Genomic DNA, 16,892 nt, shown 5'->3' with positions numbered 1-16,892 from the left:
AGCAGGTGAGGCAGCATCTGTGGAAACAAGTACAGTCGACGTTTTGGGCCAAGATCCTTTAGCAGGACCTGCTCTTTTCCATAGATGCTGTCTGGCCTGCTGAGATCCTTCAGTATTTTGTGTGTGTTGCTTGGATTTCCAGCATCTGCAGATTTTCTCTTGTTTGTGACCTCTTCTCATTGCTACCATCAGGGAGGATGTGCAGTTGGGTTATAATTAAATATCCTCACAATAATTCCCAGAGAAGCACAACAGAATTATTATCCATTAAGATTATTAAATTAGGACACAATCAGGTGCTGATTATTTTTCTAAGATCTGTCAGGACCCGATTATGCTCTGATATGACCTACTAACATTTTTATTTTGTTTCCAGGATTTTCTTATGGAATAACAGCACAGCTGGACAGGGGCTTGTATCATGTGTTGTAACTCCAAAGTTAACCGGGAGAAAAACACAGAAGCCTGGATAATGTGAGTACTTCATTTTACTTTCGTGAGACATGCACATATAACATGGTGGCATGATAACGTGTGCCATTCACATACTTCTATATAACCCATAATAAAGTATGTAAACAAAAAATGCTTAATCAAACAATATATTAACAATATTACTGAAATATTACAGAAATATTATATACACAACGCTCATCCCTGCTTAGCTATAAACTCTAACTCAATATAGAATGTATTTCAACTCAAATATGTAAGATATTGTTCTCTAGTCCATATACACACACATAGATATATACTTTTGTGTGATAATGCCTTGCCTAATGAGGGGGCGGGGAGGGGCCCACTCTGTTTGGCAGGTGAGACTCATGGATGTGAAATAACCTCAGGTTCCGAGGCCTCCTCCGTGGTGGTTTCAAAAGTTGACTCTGGGACTGCAGGAAGTGGTTCTGACAGCACGGGACACCTTTCTTCTCTGACACTTGACCCTGCTCTCTTCAACTGATTGACATGTCATTTCCAGATGATATCAGACACAATCTATGCATGATATCAGACACAATCTCCACATGATATCAGACACAATTTCCACATGATATCAGACTCAATCTTTGTAGCTGCATCCACTACCACCAGGAAACTCATGCCCATGAATGGTTTGGCAAAATCTACATGAATCCTCTACCTGGGCAATTAAGGCTATTTTCGTGGATGGAGAGACACTGTTCTTGGCATCTTCTTGATATTTTGACATCCCAGACAAGTTATCACAGACTACCAGACAGCTTCAAGCCGGGACATTCATTTTGTGCATGCCGAGATGATCAGCATGTAGCTCCTCCAATATTTTAGCTCTCAGCTTGGATGGTACAACAGCTCTCAAACCCCACATAACACAAACCCCGTCAAGGGCAAGTTCCTCCCGGGCTGGTAGAAAAGAGGGAACTGAGTTTCTGCTGCTCAATCCAGCCATTTTGGGTGGCCATGTACACCCGAGACAGTGTGGGGTCTTTCTGGTTTCTCTTTGGATCATCTCTGTCATAATAGGGAAACTTTTGATTTACATTAGGGAAAATATGTCAAGATGACTGTCCTCTTTTGTCAATTTTTCAGGTATTTCCTTTTCGAAGGATAAACAGGACAATCCATCAGCATTTCTATGATTAGTCGTCCTCTTGAATTCAACCTTGCAACTGTGCTCTCCAAGGAAACAGAACCCACCTCTACATTCATGCTGTTGCTGTTAGTGGAACGCCCTTCTGTAAATTGAAAATGGACACTAGTAGTTGATGATCAGTAATGAGGGTAAACTCTCTCCCATACACATACTGGTTGAACCATTTTACCCCCCAAACCAAACTCAAGGCCTCTCTGTCAATCTGTGTGTAACTTTTCTCTGCAGCGGTAAGGGAACGTGACATCAAGACTATGGGACGTTCACTTCCATCACTCATAACACGTGACATGACTGCACCTATACCATGAAGTGAGGCATCACAGGGAAGCTTCACTGGACCATGTGGATCACAATGTGTGAGTACAGTGTCAGGCATCACCATTTTCTTTACCTTTTGGAAAGTCATCTCACACTTCTTTGTCCATTACCATTTCTTCCTGATCTGCAGAAGTGAGTTCAAGGGGTGAAGCGCAGTAGTCAGACTTGGTAGGATCCTGTTATAGTATTTGGTAAATCCTAAAGAAGACCGCAACTGCAACATAACCTTTGGCTTTGGAGTACACAGCACTGCTCAAATTTTCTCAACACACTTGTGTAAACCTTGTGTGTCAATGGTGTGACCACAGTAAGTGATGCTTGGTTTACAGAATTCACACTTTGTTAGTGTTTATGGTGAGAAACACTTTGGACTCTTCTTCCATCTCTATCTGTAGGTAGGCCTCAGCTGTCCACTTTGCTCTAGTGTTTCCCTCCAGAAAGGTTTTCAAAGATATCCTCTATCCTGGGTAGAGGTTATAGATTTACTTACAGTACTGGTTTGATGATGACCTTAAAATCACCATAGATCCTGCCAGATCTATCTTTCTTGGGCATTGGGACCAAGTTTGAGGAGGCGGAGCTAAGTAGTTATGGCGCCCAACGGTGACTCCTTTCCTTGCATCTTCGAAAACGGTTCTATTTCCATCTTTAATATCTCTATTTTTCCCTTTCAGGGTTCTTTTGAAGACCCTGACCTGGAGTTACACGCTGACCACGGTTCTTTGTGGGAATGGGACCTGCTCTTGGGGTTCCACAATCGGCCACTATTCGGCATGCCAAAGTCTCGGCCTAAGATTTCGGTATGGATTCAGAAGCCTGGGAACTCGAGTAACTGGAAACAGGCGGATCAAGGGTCAGTGTCGTCACAGGAGACCCGTGTGTCGTTGGAGGAGTTGGAATATCTGCTGTGTGCCTGGGGACCGGGGATCTTTGCAACCTTCAGGCACAGAGCTCGAAAAAAGCAATGTGACTGGCTTTTTACATCATAAACCAATGAGTTGTTTGTTATCTCTCCCCGCCTGTTGGAAAATGGAGCCACCGCTTTCTCCCTTATTAGGAGAGAGAGCGCCTGCAGCGTGTCGAATTATCGGGTGAACAATGTAGTCTGTGGGATAACTGCAAGGCTGTGACGTTGCTATTGCTTTGCTCACGCTTGAGTGCTGGTAGAGGGTGCACTTTATTTTTGCCAATGGGGGGGGAGGAGGATTGTTTCTCGCTGCCGCTTACATGTGGAAGGGAGGGGAGCTGGGGGGGACTTAGGGGTTCTAACATTTGGCTGTCATTCATTCTTGAGGTACTCCTCTGTTTTTGTGGATGCTTGTGAAGAAAGAGCATTTCAGGATGTGTATTGTATACATTTCTCTGACGTTAAATTGTACCTTTGAACCTTTTGTGTTGCCCATGGGCTCCACTCAACCTTGAAAAGAACTCCATAGCCTCCATGCGATCTAGCACCCTGACTACTTTATCACAGATGGTATCAAGAACTGGATGGGCCTTGTATCATTTTCATTTATCTTTATTTTACCATTAATATGTTCGAGTTTTCCCAATGCTGTCCTTTAAGACTGCTGTGGCATCATCTTTCTTAATTTGCATTCAGTTAACTGTTGCAGAGGATGTGGCATGAAAATGGCGGATGAATCTCCAACCAAGTTGTAACTGCGTATGTTAATTCTGGCTCCGCAACACTGGCCCTCCTGTTTTTACCACGTACAAGCTCCATGGGGCTTGCTGGTTGTATTTCACTGTCGCAAACGTCTTTCCCACGGGAGTTGTCGCTTGTCAGTACAAGTTCTTAGTTGGATATCTGCAGGCTTCAGTTCAGTATCTTTGAAATGCCAATTAAATTCATTTTGTGGAATAAATGAAACAGGTGAGCCAGTGATCAATTCCATTTCAATTAATTTGTGGTTAATTTCTGCTAGAAGTCATATTGCTTGTCTCTTGTTAATTTTCACCTTGTAAATCTAAAGGCTACTCAGTCCTGTGTCACTCTCATCATTATCAGATTTTTCACCAACGGTATGCAGATTAGTGCTCTTCTTGAAATTGCAACTTGACTTTTATCTATTTCTCTTCACTGTGCAGTCCATTTATTTTTGTCTGCCCATCATGCTCTTTATATGTGTCATACTTTGTTACATTTTCTGTAAGTTCCACCCTTAAACCTGCATTGGTTTGGTGTATATGAGCCCCGGTCACAATGGTAACGCAGTTTGTTTGGCCAGGCAGGTTTTTATTTGGACGTTACAATTTTGTTCATGCTCACTTTAAACCCTGGAGAGGGAAAGGCCTGCGTCAGGCATTTAATCCCTGAGTGCAACACGATTGTATCTCTGTATGCAGTTTACATTGACTGCTCTTTTAAATGAGAGTTGTGTTTCAGTTAGGAACTGTTTTTGAATGCTTTCTTGAAAGATTCCGCAAACTATACAATCTCTCAGTGCATCATCAAACCCATCGCTGAACTGACAATGTTCAGGCAATTTCTTCAATTCAGTCACACAAGCTGAAATGGACTCCCCTTCCTTTTGATTCCACTTATGAAACCTAAGGAATTCTGCAATCAACATTAGTTTTGTTTCTAAATGTTCCTTCATTACTTTCACAATATCAGCAAAGATAATTTTGGCTGGTTTGGTTGGTGCAGTCAAACTTCTAGACAAACCGTATGTTTTTCCACCTATAACATGCAACAAAACTGGCACTCGCATTTCATTGGCTATTTCATTTACTTCAAAATACAGTTCAATTTGTTCAGTATACATCACCCAGTTATCTGTTGTGCAATTGTACTTGTCTGTCTTTCAGACGTAGCCAGCTATTTCTACTTATTAAAAATTTATTATCATCACTCACTTTACGAACCCGTGAATTTTGTCCATTTTCTGCAATTTTTTAACTTTCATTTTGTTCACCTTGCGAAGAAAAAAATGCTGTGCTTTTTTTATAACGAACGTCTCTCTCTCCCCCGTGAAGAAATTTTAAAAATATTACTGATATATTAAATACACAAAAGCTTGAATGTTTTTACCGCTGTAAAGCGCACAGAATTCAAAGTGTTGGTAAAGGTTCCCTTTCCATAGAGGATACTAGCAAACTGTAGCATCCAGCTCTCCATCAGGCCATTCTGTGCTCCTCTCTAAAGACATTTACCTGAGCAAGAAAGAGACAGAGAGGAGGAAAGCGGAAGAGAACATGGAACAGTACTGCATGGGAGCAGGCCATTCAGCCCATAACATCTGTGCTGACCATGAGGCTCATCTAACTCATCTAATTTGCCTGCACAAGATTCTTCTCCCTCTTTTCCTGCCGGTCTAAGTACCTCTGATACATTGCCAATGTTATTAAATCTGTACTCTACCTGTCTCCCATGGCAGTATGCCCAAGCACTGCCACTTTCAGTGTGTAAAACAAAAACAAAATGCCTCACATATCTCCTTTAAACCTTTTCCCTCTTACCTGAAACTTCTGAAAGAGAAAGAGAGATAGATAGATAGATAGAGAGAGATGGGGAGGCAGGGAGAAACAGAGAGAGACAGAGACAGAAACAGAGAAAGGGTGAAAGACATGGGGAAGAGAGACAGACAGACAGACAGAGAAGGACAGAGAGAGAGAGAGAGAGTCAGAGGGAGTCAGAGAGAGAGGGAGAGAAAGAGAGAAAGAGAGGGAATATCACAGACAGATAATCAGAATACAATGAATCACATTCAAGGAGAAGGGTCCAGGCTGGCCTGGGTGAGCCTCGAGCAACTGGAGGGAGAACAAATTTAGAACATAATCAGCTTCAGACAACTGGAAGCATCTTTTCATTATTCGTCCAGTACATCCTGACCAATCTATTTTAGTTCTAGTTAGTTATACTCCCTTTTCTTCAAGCTTCTAAAAATAATTAATATTTTTTCTACAATTTCCTGAGACTTATCTTGTTCCAGCAACAATTATCTCCCAGCGAGGAAATCAATTGCCCGAGGAACTTAATTTTTACACGCTGCGGAAATGATCTTTCTCAAAAAAATATTGAATGCTTAGACCATCTGAGATTTGCTGTGGCATTTTAGAGAGCCACCGTGGGTCTCATGAGACAAAGTGCGAAGTTCAGAGTAAATGTATTATCAGAGTACATACATGTCACCGTGTACAACCCCGAGATTCACTTTCTTGCAGGCATACCCAATAAATCAACAATAGAATAATAGCCATAATAGAATCAATGAAAGACGCACCAACTTGGGGATTCAACCAGTGTGCAAAAGACAACAAACTGTGCAAATACAAAAAGAAATAAATAATAAATCAACAAGCAATAGATATCGAGAAATGAGATGATGGGTCCTTGAAAGTGAGTCTATAGGTTGAGGGAACATGTCAGTGATGGGGTAAGTGAAGTTGAGGGAGGTGAAGTTATCCCCTTTGGTTCAGGAGCCTGATGGTTGAAGGGTAATAATTGTTCCTCAGCCTGGTGGTTTGGGACTTGAGGCTCCTGTAACTTCTTCCTGATGGCAGCAGCGACCAATACCAGACATATAACTATAAGTAACAAAATTAAAATCCTCTGGGAATTGGAAACCTAAATAAAGACAAGTATTTGCAGAGAGAAAAAGCGGTGTTAAGGAGATTAGCTTTCATTTGATGGGTTTTGGTGTTATAACTACCTTCTGGCTCAGTGCAGTGCAGTACAGCACTGAGGATGAAGAAATTTAATATCAGTAAATCAGTGTTGCATTTATATATCATTTTAACAAAATGCTGAAGTCAATTATTGGCTTCTATAATTATTAGTGAGTACATTGACTGTTTTGTAATAACAAGCTCTACAGACTACTTGATCTAATTTTGAAGGCTTCTGTGATAATGGATATTATCCAAATCCCCAAGGAAAACCATTTGTCTTGCTCTGATCAGAGCTGCGGGATTTCTAATGTTCTTTTGAGAAGTAGTATGAAGGACAAAGCAGTGTATTTTGTTATTTAGAGATACAGCACAGGAACAGGCCCTTCCGGCCTAACAAGCCTGCGCCTCCCAGTTACACCCTGTGACCAATTAACCTCCTCACCTGGACATCTTTGGGATGTGGGAGGAAATACACACGATCACAGGGAGAATGTACAACCCTCCTTACAGACAGCAGTGGGAATTGAACCCGGAGGAAACACACGCGGTCACAGGGAGATTGTACAAACTCCTTACAGACAGCGGCGGGAACTGAAACCAGGTCACTGGTGCTGTAATCGCATAAGCTAACCGTTACGCTACGGCTACGCCCTCTGTCTGGAGAGGCAGTCTGGTTTATTGCCTCAAGTTACGCTTCATGCTCAACAGAGGAGGGCCAAAGCAACCGATGATTATCGGCGTGCTGGTGTCCTGGTGTGCATTCAGCTCTACCCATGGACACTCTCAGTTCCTAGCACCGTGGTCTGATATCTGTCACAAATAAACTAAAAAAAAGGATAAAACTTTGTCCAATTCGGAAAACATATTTCACAATTATGGTTTTAATAAACAATACTTGAGCTCTCTATAGCAGCCAGAGCAAGCTCAAGTATCTCCTTGGGATCTGGAAGGACACTCTGTGGGCTAGGAGGAGATGCTGGGGACTACTCAGACACAGAAACACATTGAAGGAATGGCCACATAGTCAACATCTGGTCAATAATCACTCAGGACATGCAACTTCAGTCTCTCTATTCTCAGAGCCAACAAATTGGGATCTTGTGAAAGGGACCAATTGACACGTTTCAAAAACATAAACAAACATTAAGGAATAAAGTGATTGAAGTAATTGTGGAATGGCGCCTGCAGGAACTTGAAGGAAGATACACACTCGAGTGGATAAGGATTGGAGTTCCAGCTGTGTAAATGTATGGAAGGTATGCAAAAGATTAATTTATTTGCCACTTGTGCATCAAGATATCAAACAACACGATTAAATATGTTGTTTTGCAACAATGACCAACACATTCCAAACACTATACGTGCTGGGGGCAGCCTGCAAGTATCTCCATGCTTCCAGCACTAGCGAAATATGCCCAAAACTTGCTAACCCTAATTTGTATGGCTTTGGACTATAGGAGGAAATCAGAGTCCCTGGAGAAATCCCACACAGTCACAAGGAGAATGTACAACAGCAGTGGGAATTAAATCCCGATTACTGGCACTGTAAAGCGTTCAGCTAGCCACTATAAAATGTATGAGATGACCGGCAGTGAATCTGCAGGCCAATCACCAAAGAAGATTCTGATTCAGGGACTCAGAGAAGAACTCTGGGACCACGGTTGTGTAGCGGTTAGAACAAAGCTATTACAGCTCAGAGTATTTCTGAGGTCAGAGTTCAATTTCGGCCCCGTTCTGTAAGAAGCCTCTATACTTCCTCCCCATGGAATGTCCGGGATTTCCCCAGGCCTTCCGGTCCAAAGGCGTCCCGGGTAGGTTAATTGGTCATTGAAAATTGTCCTGTGATTAGGTTGGGGTTAAATCGGGATTGTTAGGGGTAGTTGGAGAGGCGAGCTCGAAGGGCCAGAAGAGTTTACTCCATGCGCTATCGCTAAATAAATAAACGAAACTCACCAAGCTCAAACCTTGGGCAGGTTCATATCTGAAAACAGTGGGGTTTGAAAGCTTTGGAAGTGAACTAAAGAGTTAATGAGCCCTGTTTTAAACTATATAGTGGACCATTAAATGTTTCAACAAATCCCAATGAATAAAGAAGTTTGTTTGGCACCTGGTTGCTTTTATCCTGTGATACATTTAATTGGCAACCTCTCTTTATGAATGAACTTAATTGAGGAAAAAGTAACTTCAGTAAAACAATTTAAATTGGCAAATTTTCCATTAGTTCTGCAAATGGTACCATTCATTTTACTGAGTAATCACAATGCCAGGCAGTATAATCTAGCACAGAATTAACATGTCCAAAGGATTATCCAATTATAAAGCGAATTAAATGTCGAAGCTGCAGAGGTACCTACTCATAAACACACACAACAGTTAAAGATTTAATTCATTTGTCATCAAAGCAGACAGTGAAATGCGTTGTCCATGCCAAGCCAGTCAGTGAGGATGTGCTGGGGAAGACCACATCTCCAGCAACAGTGTGGCATGCCCACAACTCACTAACCCTAACAGTACATCTCTGGAGGAAATTGGAGCACCCGGGAAACTCCTTACAGACAGCGATGGGAACCAAAGTGATTGCAGGAAGTGTAAAGTGTAAAGTCTTGGCTCCCGTGTCGCTCCATGACATTACCATACGCTGGAAGCGAGGCCTTCCCCAGCACATCCTCCCTGATTGGTTTGACACGAACAACACACTTCACCGTCTGTTCTGATGCTTCCATGCATTGTTACTGTAATTGATTTACTTATTTATTTTTTGTCTTTCTATATTATGTATTACATTGAACTGCTGCTGCCAGGTTAACATTTCACGACACGTGCCGGTGATACTAAACCTGATTCTGATTCTGATTCTGATTCTGTTGATACCATTTCTTGAGGAGCAGAATATTAAAGATTCACAACCTATAGAGAGAAATTATTTTTCTTCTTCCCTGTTTCAAAGGTAAGTTCTATTGGATTGCTGTATTTTCCTGTAAATGCTGCAAGGAAATGAGTCTCAATGTAAACTATAGTGAAGTACTGTTTACGTACTGAACTTTGATAATAAATTTACTTTGACTATGACTGACCCCTCGTTCTAGACACTGAAATACCCTCTCCATGTCCACCCATCAAGATTGCTCAGGATCTTATATGACTCAATCTAGTTTCCTCTCATTTTTCTGAACACCAGCTGATACATTTGAGACACAAGAGACTGCAGTTGCTTGAATGTGGAGCAATAATTAACCATTTGAAGATAACGCCCCCCCTTCACCATTCCCCATCACCTTATCTCCTCGCCTGCCCATCACCCCCACCGTGCTTCTCCCCACTTTCCATTCTTCCATGGCCTTCTGTCCTCTCCTATCTGATTCTCCCTTCTCCAGCCCTGTATCTCTTTCACCAAACAACTTCCCAGCTCTTTACTTCATCCCTCTCCCTCCCAGTTTCACCTATCACCTTGTCTCGCTCTCCCTCCCCTCCCTCCACCTTTTAAATCTACTCCTCATCTTTTTTTTCTCCAGTCCTGCAGAAGGGTCTCAGCCTGAAACGTCGACTGTCCTCATTTCCATAGATGCTGCCTGGCCTGCAGGTGAGTGTTGTGTGCGTTGATTTGAGAAACCCAGCAGGTTGAGTTGTATCTGTGGGGGAGAAAGGATCTGTCAATGTTTTAGGTCGAGACCCTGCACCAGAACGTCAGATGCTGTGTTTTCCTGACGCCAGGATTCAACCTGAAACAACATCTATTCCTTCTCCCCTTTTCTTCCCACTAAATTCTGAGATCCTCCAGCATGTTGTTTTATCACTTCAACTGATACAAGCCCAGTTTGTCCAAACTTTCCTCATATGATAACCCACCTATTCCAGATATCAGGCCAGTACTATCTACAGTTACCGTTATCATATGATAACCCACCTATTCCAGATATCAGACCAGTACTGTCTACAGTTACCGTTATCATATGATAACCCACCTATTCCAGATATCAGGCCAGTACTGTCTACAGTTACCGTTATCATATGATAACCCACCTATTCCAGATATCAGGCCAGTACTGTCTACAGTTACCGTTATCATATGATAACCCACCTATTCCAGATATCAGGCCAATACTGTCTGCACATACCATTGCTTCAAGAATCAGAATCAGAATCAGGTTTAATATCACTGGCATATGTAGTGAAATTTGTTGTTATGTGGCAGCAGTACATTGCAATACGTAATAATAAAAATTGTGAATTGCAGTAAGTATATACATAAATTAAAAAAGTTAAATTAACTAAGTAGTACAAAAAGAGAGGGAAAAAGAAGTGATGAGGTTGTGTTCGTGGCTTCAATATCAATTCTGAAATCAGATGGCAGAGGGGAAGAAGCTGTTCCTGAATCATTGAGTTTGTGCCTTCAGGCTTCTGTACCTCCTCCCTGATGATAGGAATGAGATGAGGACATGCCTTGAGTGATGGGGGTCCGTAATGATGGAGCTGCTCCTTGGAGATGTCCTGGATTCCGGGGAGGCTAGTGCCCGTGATGGAGCTGACTGAGTTCACTACTTTCTGCAGCTTATCTTGCTCCTGCGAAGTAGCCCCCCACCCCCTACCCCCCCATGCCACCATACCAGACGGTGATGCAGCCAGTTAGAATGCTCTCCACTGTGCATCTATAGAAATTTGCAAGCAGTTAATATAATCAAAGACCCCTCTGATCCCAGTCATTCTCTCCCCTCCCGCCCTTCCATCAGGCAAAAGATGCCAAAGTTTGAGAATATGTACCACCAGGCTCAGGGACAGCTTCTGTTCTGCTGTTATAAGACTCACGAACAGACCTCTGATATAATAAAGATGGACTCTTGTTCTTTAATCTACCTCATCATGGACGTTGTCCCCACAACTGTAAGACTGTATTCTGCATTCCATTATTGTATTTTTTTCTTTTGTACTGCCTTGATTTGGAATGATTTGTCTGGATGGCATACAAATAAACGCTTTTGCATCTCAGCACATGCAACAATAATAAATATTCAAAGGTTCAAAGTACATTTATTCTCAAAGTGTGTACGTAGTATACACCCCATATACAGCCACAAAACAAAGAAACCATGGAACCTGTTCGCCAAAAAATCATCCAAATCCCCAACGCACAAAAAAAGAATAAATCATGCAAATGGCAAGTATGAGTGAAAAACACAAAATATAAAACATCAAACCACAAAAGTTATCAAAACAGTCCAAGAATGTTCAGTTCAGTTCAATCTAGCACTGTGTCGTTTGTTGACTGCAGGCTGGCGTCCACCCCGATCAAAATCGCACAAAATAGCAATAAAAAAAAGGAATACCCAGAAACCAGAAACACATCAGAACATGAACTACAGAGACCAATCCATAAACAGCATTGATTAATCTAGTAAACTCCTCCAATGCATTCAAAGTAAATTTGTTATCAATAGTCTATATGTCGTCATATTCTACTCTGAGATTCATATCAACTCCCGCCTTAAATAGAGAAAGCAATACTGAGCTGTAATTTTTCTGTGATAATTTCCAGCATGTCAAAATGCACCATTTAATGGCACATTAGTCAACCTGATGTTTGTACAATAAAATACTTCAACTGAATTGATGTGATTCCTGTGTTCCTATCAGCGGTTTATTTAAATGTTCAGTTCTTTATTCAGAACAATGTCTTTTCCATTTCCTGCACAATCTATCTCACTGAACGTACAAAAGTCTTTCCACAGCAGGGGTCCCCAACTTTTTTTAATGCATGGAGGCTTATCACTAATAAAGGGGGTTTGTGGACCCCGGGTTGGGAACAACCCCTGTTCTACAGCAATTCACCAGTTCTGTGAATTATAAAGGCAGATAATCTGAAACCACTCCAATTATTTCCACCTCCACAGAACAGTTCTGAATGCTGAAGGTGCTAGCAGAATGGCTGCAGGTACACTCTTGGCCCTCAAGGTAAGTTCACGATAAATTCACATTATTTTGTAAAACTGATGTTATAGGCAAGCGGCAGTAAACACATAAGGTGCCAAATTTCCTCCCCATCTTCTTCAACACATTCCTTCTAAAAGCAAATGACTACAGACAGCCAGTGTTTGTGAAGAGAAAATGGACATTAATACTTCAAGTAATGAAGACACGTAGCTCAGAACAGCCCTCCTTTTCTTCATACCAGTGGGCAGAAGTGTCTTCTCAGCTGTTTCCATATTTTCTGATTTTCAATGTCTGTTGCTGTTCTTTAATTGACACATTAATTTTAAAAACTTACCTCTCTCACATTCCTTGCGGATTTGGTCTAAAATTGCTTCCTCTGCCCTGCTAATTAGTTTTCTCGCAGAGGCTGTGCTGGTGATTCCAAGTAGTCTTTATCTGTGGCTTCGTAAGGCGTGAATCCGTGTCTTAGAGGATATTGTGGGGATTCAGATCAGGGCTCCACCACAAGGAGAGCAAATGCCATTATTTATTTCCAGCTGAAGGGTGGATGTTTGGGAGGATGTTAGACTTCCAGTGTGAACAAATGGCACTGATAACGCCAGCGCTCAGATATAGAAAAACAAAATCTGGGGTTGCGACCCCAGGACAGGACATCAGCAATGGAGACCAATACTGTTGGCAGTTAGAATTAAAGTGCCTGAAGATTAGAGTGGAAGGAGTGTTCAAGGATTATGTACATAAGACCATAAGACCATTAGATTTAGGAGCGTTCGATGTACAATGCATTCATTTCGAGACAACTAGAATATAAAAGCAAAGATGTACTGCTGAGGCTTTATTAGGCATTGGTCTAATCGCACATGGGAGTATTGTAAAACAGTTTTGGGCCCCTAATCTATCTAAGGAAAATAAGACCATAAGACCATAAGATATAGGAGCAGAAGTAGGCCATTCGGCCCATTGAGTCTGCTCTGCCATTCAAACATGGGCTGATCCAAATCTTCCAGTCATCCCCACTCCCCTGCTTTCTCCCCATACCCCTTGATGGCCTGGCTAATCAAGAACCTATCTATCTCCGTCTTAAATGCACCCAATGACTTGGCCTCCACAGCCGATCACGGCAACAAATTCCACAGGTTTACCACCCTCTGACTAAAGTAATTTCTCCGCATCTCTATCCTAAATGGACGTCCTTCAATCCTGGAGTCGTGCTCTCTGAAGTCAGCACTGGATCCCCACAAGGCTGTGTGCTTAGCCCATTGCTGTTTACACTGCTAACACATGACAGTGCGGCCAGATTCAAGGAGAACCTGATCATTAAATTTGCAGATGATACCACAGTGTTGGGCCTCATCAGCAAAAATGATGAAACTATGTACAGGGAGGAAGTCAAACACCTAGAGAGCTGGTGCAGGGATAACAACTTGATGCTTAATGTCACCAAAACCAAGGAGATGATCGTCGATTTCAGACGGTCTCAGCCTGAGCACACACCCCTCAGCATCAGCGGCTCCACAGTGGAGAGAGTGGAAAACATCAAGTTCCTTGGGGTGCAGATCTCGGACAATCTTACCTGGTCCAGGAACACCACTGGGATTGTGAAATGGGCCCAGCAGAGATTGCACTTTCTGAAGAAGCTTAAACAAGCATCACTCCCCACTAACATCTTAACCACATTCTGCAGAGGCGTGGTTGAGAGTGTGCTGACCTTTTGCATCACAACCTGATACTCCAGCTGCAGTGCTGTCGACAAAATAGCCTTGCAGAGGGTGGTTAGGGGAGCAGAGAAGGTTACTGGGGTCTTCCTACCTTCTGTCCAAGACCTCTTTCAGAGTCGATGCCTCCAGAAGACACGGTACATCATTAAAGACCCCTCACGCCCTCTCCATGAACTGTTTGTTCTTCTGCCACCAGGCAAACGTTACAGGAGCATCAAAACTAAAACCACAAGGCTACTAAACAGCTTCCTCCCACAGGCAGTCAGACTGCTAAATAGCTGCTCCACCTGACTCTGCTTTGGACACTTTTAACTTGCACTGGACACTTATAACTGATTTTAACTGACATGTGGCTGTTGTGTTTTACTATTTATTGTTTTGTTTATTATTTAGTGTTGAGTTTGTTATGTTATGATTGCACTGCCCCTGAGAAACGCTGTCTCATTCTGCCCTGCAGAGCTGATGTATGGTTAGAATGACAATGAAGTTTTTTGAATCTTGAATCTTGAATCTTGTCCTAGAATCCCCTACCATGGGAAATAACTTTGCCATATCTAATCTGTTCAGGCCTTTTAACAGTTGGAATGTTTCTATGAGATCCCCCCTCATTCTCCTGAACTCCAGGGAATACAGCCCAAGAGCTGCCAGACGTTCCTCTTATGGTAACCCTTTCATTCCTGGAATCATTCTCGTGAATCTTCTCTGAACCCTATCCAATGTCAGTATATCCCTTCTAAAATGAGGAGCCCAAAACTGCACACAATACTCCAAGTGTGGTCTCATGAGTGCCTTATAGAGCCTCGACATCACATCCCTGCTCTTGTATTCTATACCTCTAGAAATGAATGCCAACATTGCATTTGCCTTCTTCACCACCGACTCAACCTGGAGGCTAACCTTTATGGTATCCTGCACAAGGACTCCCAAGTCCCTTTACATCTCTGCTTTTTGAATTCTCTCCCCATCTAAATAATAGTCGGCCCGTTTATTTCTTTGACTGAAGTGCATGATCATACACTTTCCAACATTGTATTTCATTTGCCACTTCCTTGCCCATTCCCCTAAACTATCAAAGTCTCTGTGCAGGGTCTCTGTTTCATCAACACTACCCGCTCCTCCGCCTATCTTTGTATCATTGCAAATTTAGCCACAAATCCATTAATCCCACATTCCAAGTCATTGACGTACATCATAAAAAGCAGCGGTCGCAACACTGACCCCTGTGGAACTCCACTGGTAACCAGCAGCCAGCAGGAATAGGATCCCTTTATTCCCGCAAACACGAGGAAATCTGCAGATGCTGGAATTTCAAGCAACGCACATAAAAGTTGCTGGTGAACGCAGCAGGCCAGGCAGCATCCCTAGGAAGAGGTACAGTCGACGTTTCGGGCTGAGACCCTTCGTCCTAAGCAGCCTCCTGTGCGACACCTTGTCAAAGGTCTTCTGAATACCATGTCTACTGCATCTCCTTTGTCTACCCTGCTTGTAATTTCCTCAAAAAAATTGCAGTAGGTTAGTCAGGCAGGATTTTCCTTTCAGGAAACCATGCTGGCTTTGGCCTCTCTTGTTCTGTACCTCCAGGTACTCCATAATCTCACCCCTAACAATCGATTCCAACAACTTCCCAACCACTGATGTCAGGCTAACAGGTCTATAGTTTCCTTTCTGCTGCCTCCCACCTTTCTTAAATAGCGAGGTAGCATTTGCAATGTGCTGGCATTGGAAAAGGTCCAGAGGAGGTTCACAAGAATGATTCTGGGAAAAGAAGGGTTAACATATGAGGGGCATTCGGTGGCTCTGGCTCTGTACTTGCTGCAGTGTAGATGGGGGGGGAGGGGAAATTTCATTGAAACCTATCGAATATTGAAAGGCCTAGATAGAGTGGACGTGGAGAGACTCTATAGTGGGAGTCTCGGACGAGAGGACACAACCTCAGAATAGAGTATATGGATGTCCCTTTAGAACAGAGGTGAGGAGGAATTTCTTTAGCTGGTGAGAGGTGAATCTGTTGAATTCGTTGCCACAGACAGCTGTGGAGGCCAAGTCATTAGGTATATTTAAGTGCAGGTTGATAGATTCTTGATTAGTCAGGGTGCCAAATGTTCCGGGCTGGAAAGCAGGAAAATGGGGTTTAGAGGAAAAGTAAGTCAGCCGTGATGGAATGGTGGATCAGACCCGATGGACTGAATGGCCTAATTCTGCTCCTCTGTCTTATGGTGTAAGTGGACAAATAAATAATAATACTGGTACTGCAACATAACCAGGAAACAGGTTTTTATCTGGTTATCAGTTCTGTGAACAATTATTCTGTGTTGGCGTGTGGCCAAGTGGTTAAGGCGTTCATCTAGTGATCTGAAGGTCGCTAGTTCGAGCCTTAGCTGAGGCAGCATGTTGTGTCCTTGAGCAAGGCACTTAACCACACATTGCTCTGTGACGACACCGGTGCCAAGCTGTCTGGGTCCTAATGCCCTTCCCTTGGACAACATCGGTGGCGCGGAGAGGGGGGACTTGCAGCATGGGCAACTGCCGGTCTTCCATACAACTTTGCCCAGGTCTGCGCCCTGGAAACCTTCCAAGGTGCAAATCCATGGTCTCATGAGACTAACGGATGCCTAGCCTAGAATATTTAAAACAAGGAAACATTGAAGTCCAGTTGGACAATAAAGTGGCCATCATTGGCA

General features: G+C 42.8%; 1 protein-coding gene across 1 annotated transcript in view; it reads right to left on the bottom strand.

The window, feature by feature from the left end:
- The window catches only part of myo1ha (myosin IHa), a 126,419-nt gene extending 113,491 nt beyond the window's left edge, over positions 1-12,928 (bottom strand). Inside the window, exon 1 of the mRNA XM_063034486.1 lies at positions 12,828-12,928. The gene's annotated coding sequence lies outside the window, so the exon portion shown is untranslated. The remainder of the gene's footprint in view (positions 1-12,827) is intronic.
- Positions 12,929-16,892: the final 3,964 nt, after the last annotated feature.

The sequence above is a fragment of the Mobula hypostoma genome, chromosome 27 (genome assembly GCF_963921235.1).
Source record: "Mobula hypostoma chromosome 27, sMobHyp1.1, whole genome shotgun sequence".
NCBI classification, from domain to species: Eukaryota; Metazoa; Chordata; class Chondrichthyes; order Myliobatiformes; family Myliobatidae; genus Mobula; species Mobula hypostoma.
This window is presented reverse-complemented; position numbering and strand designations above follow the sequence as displayed.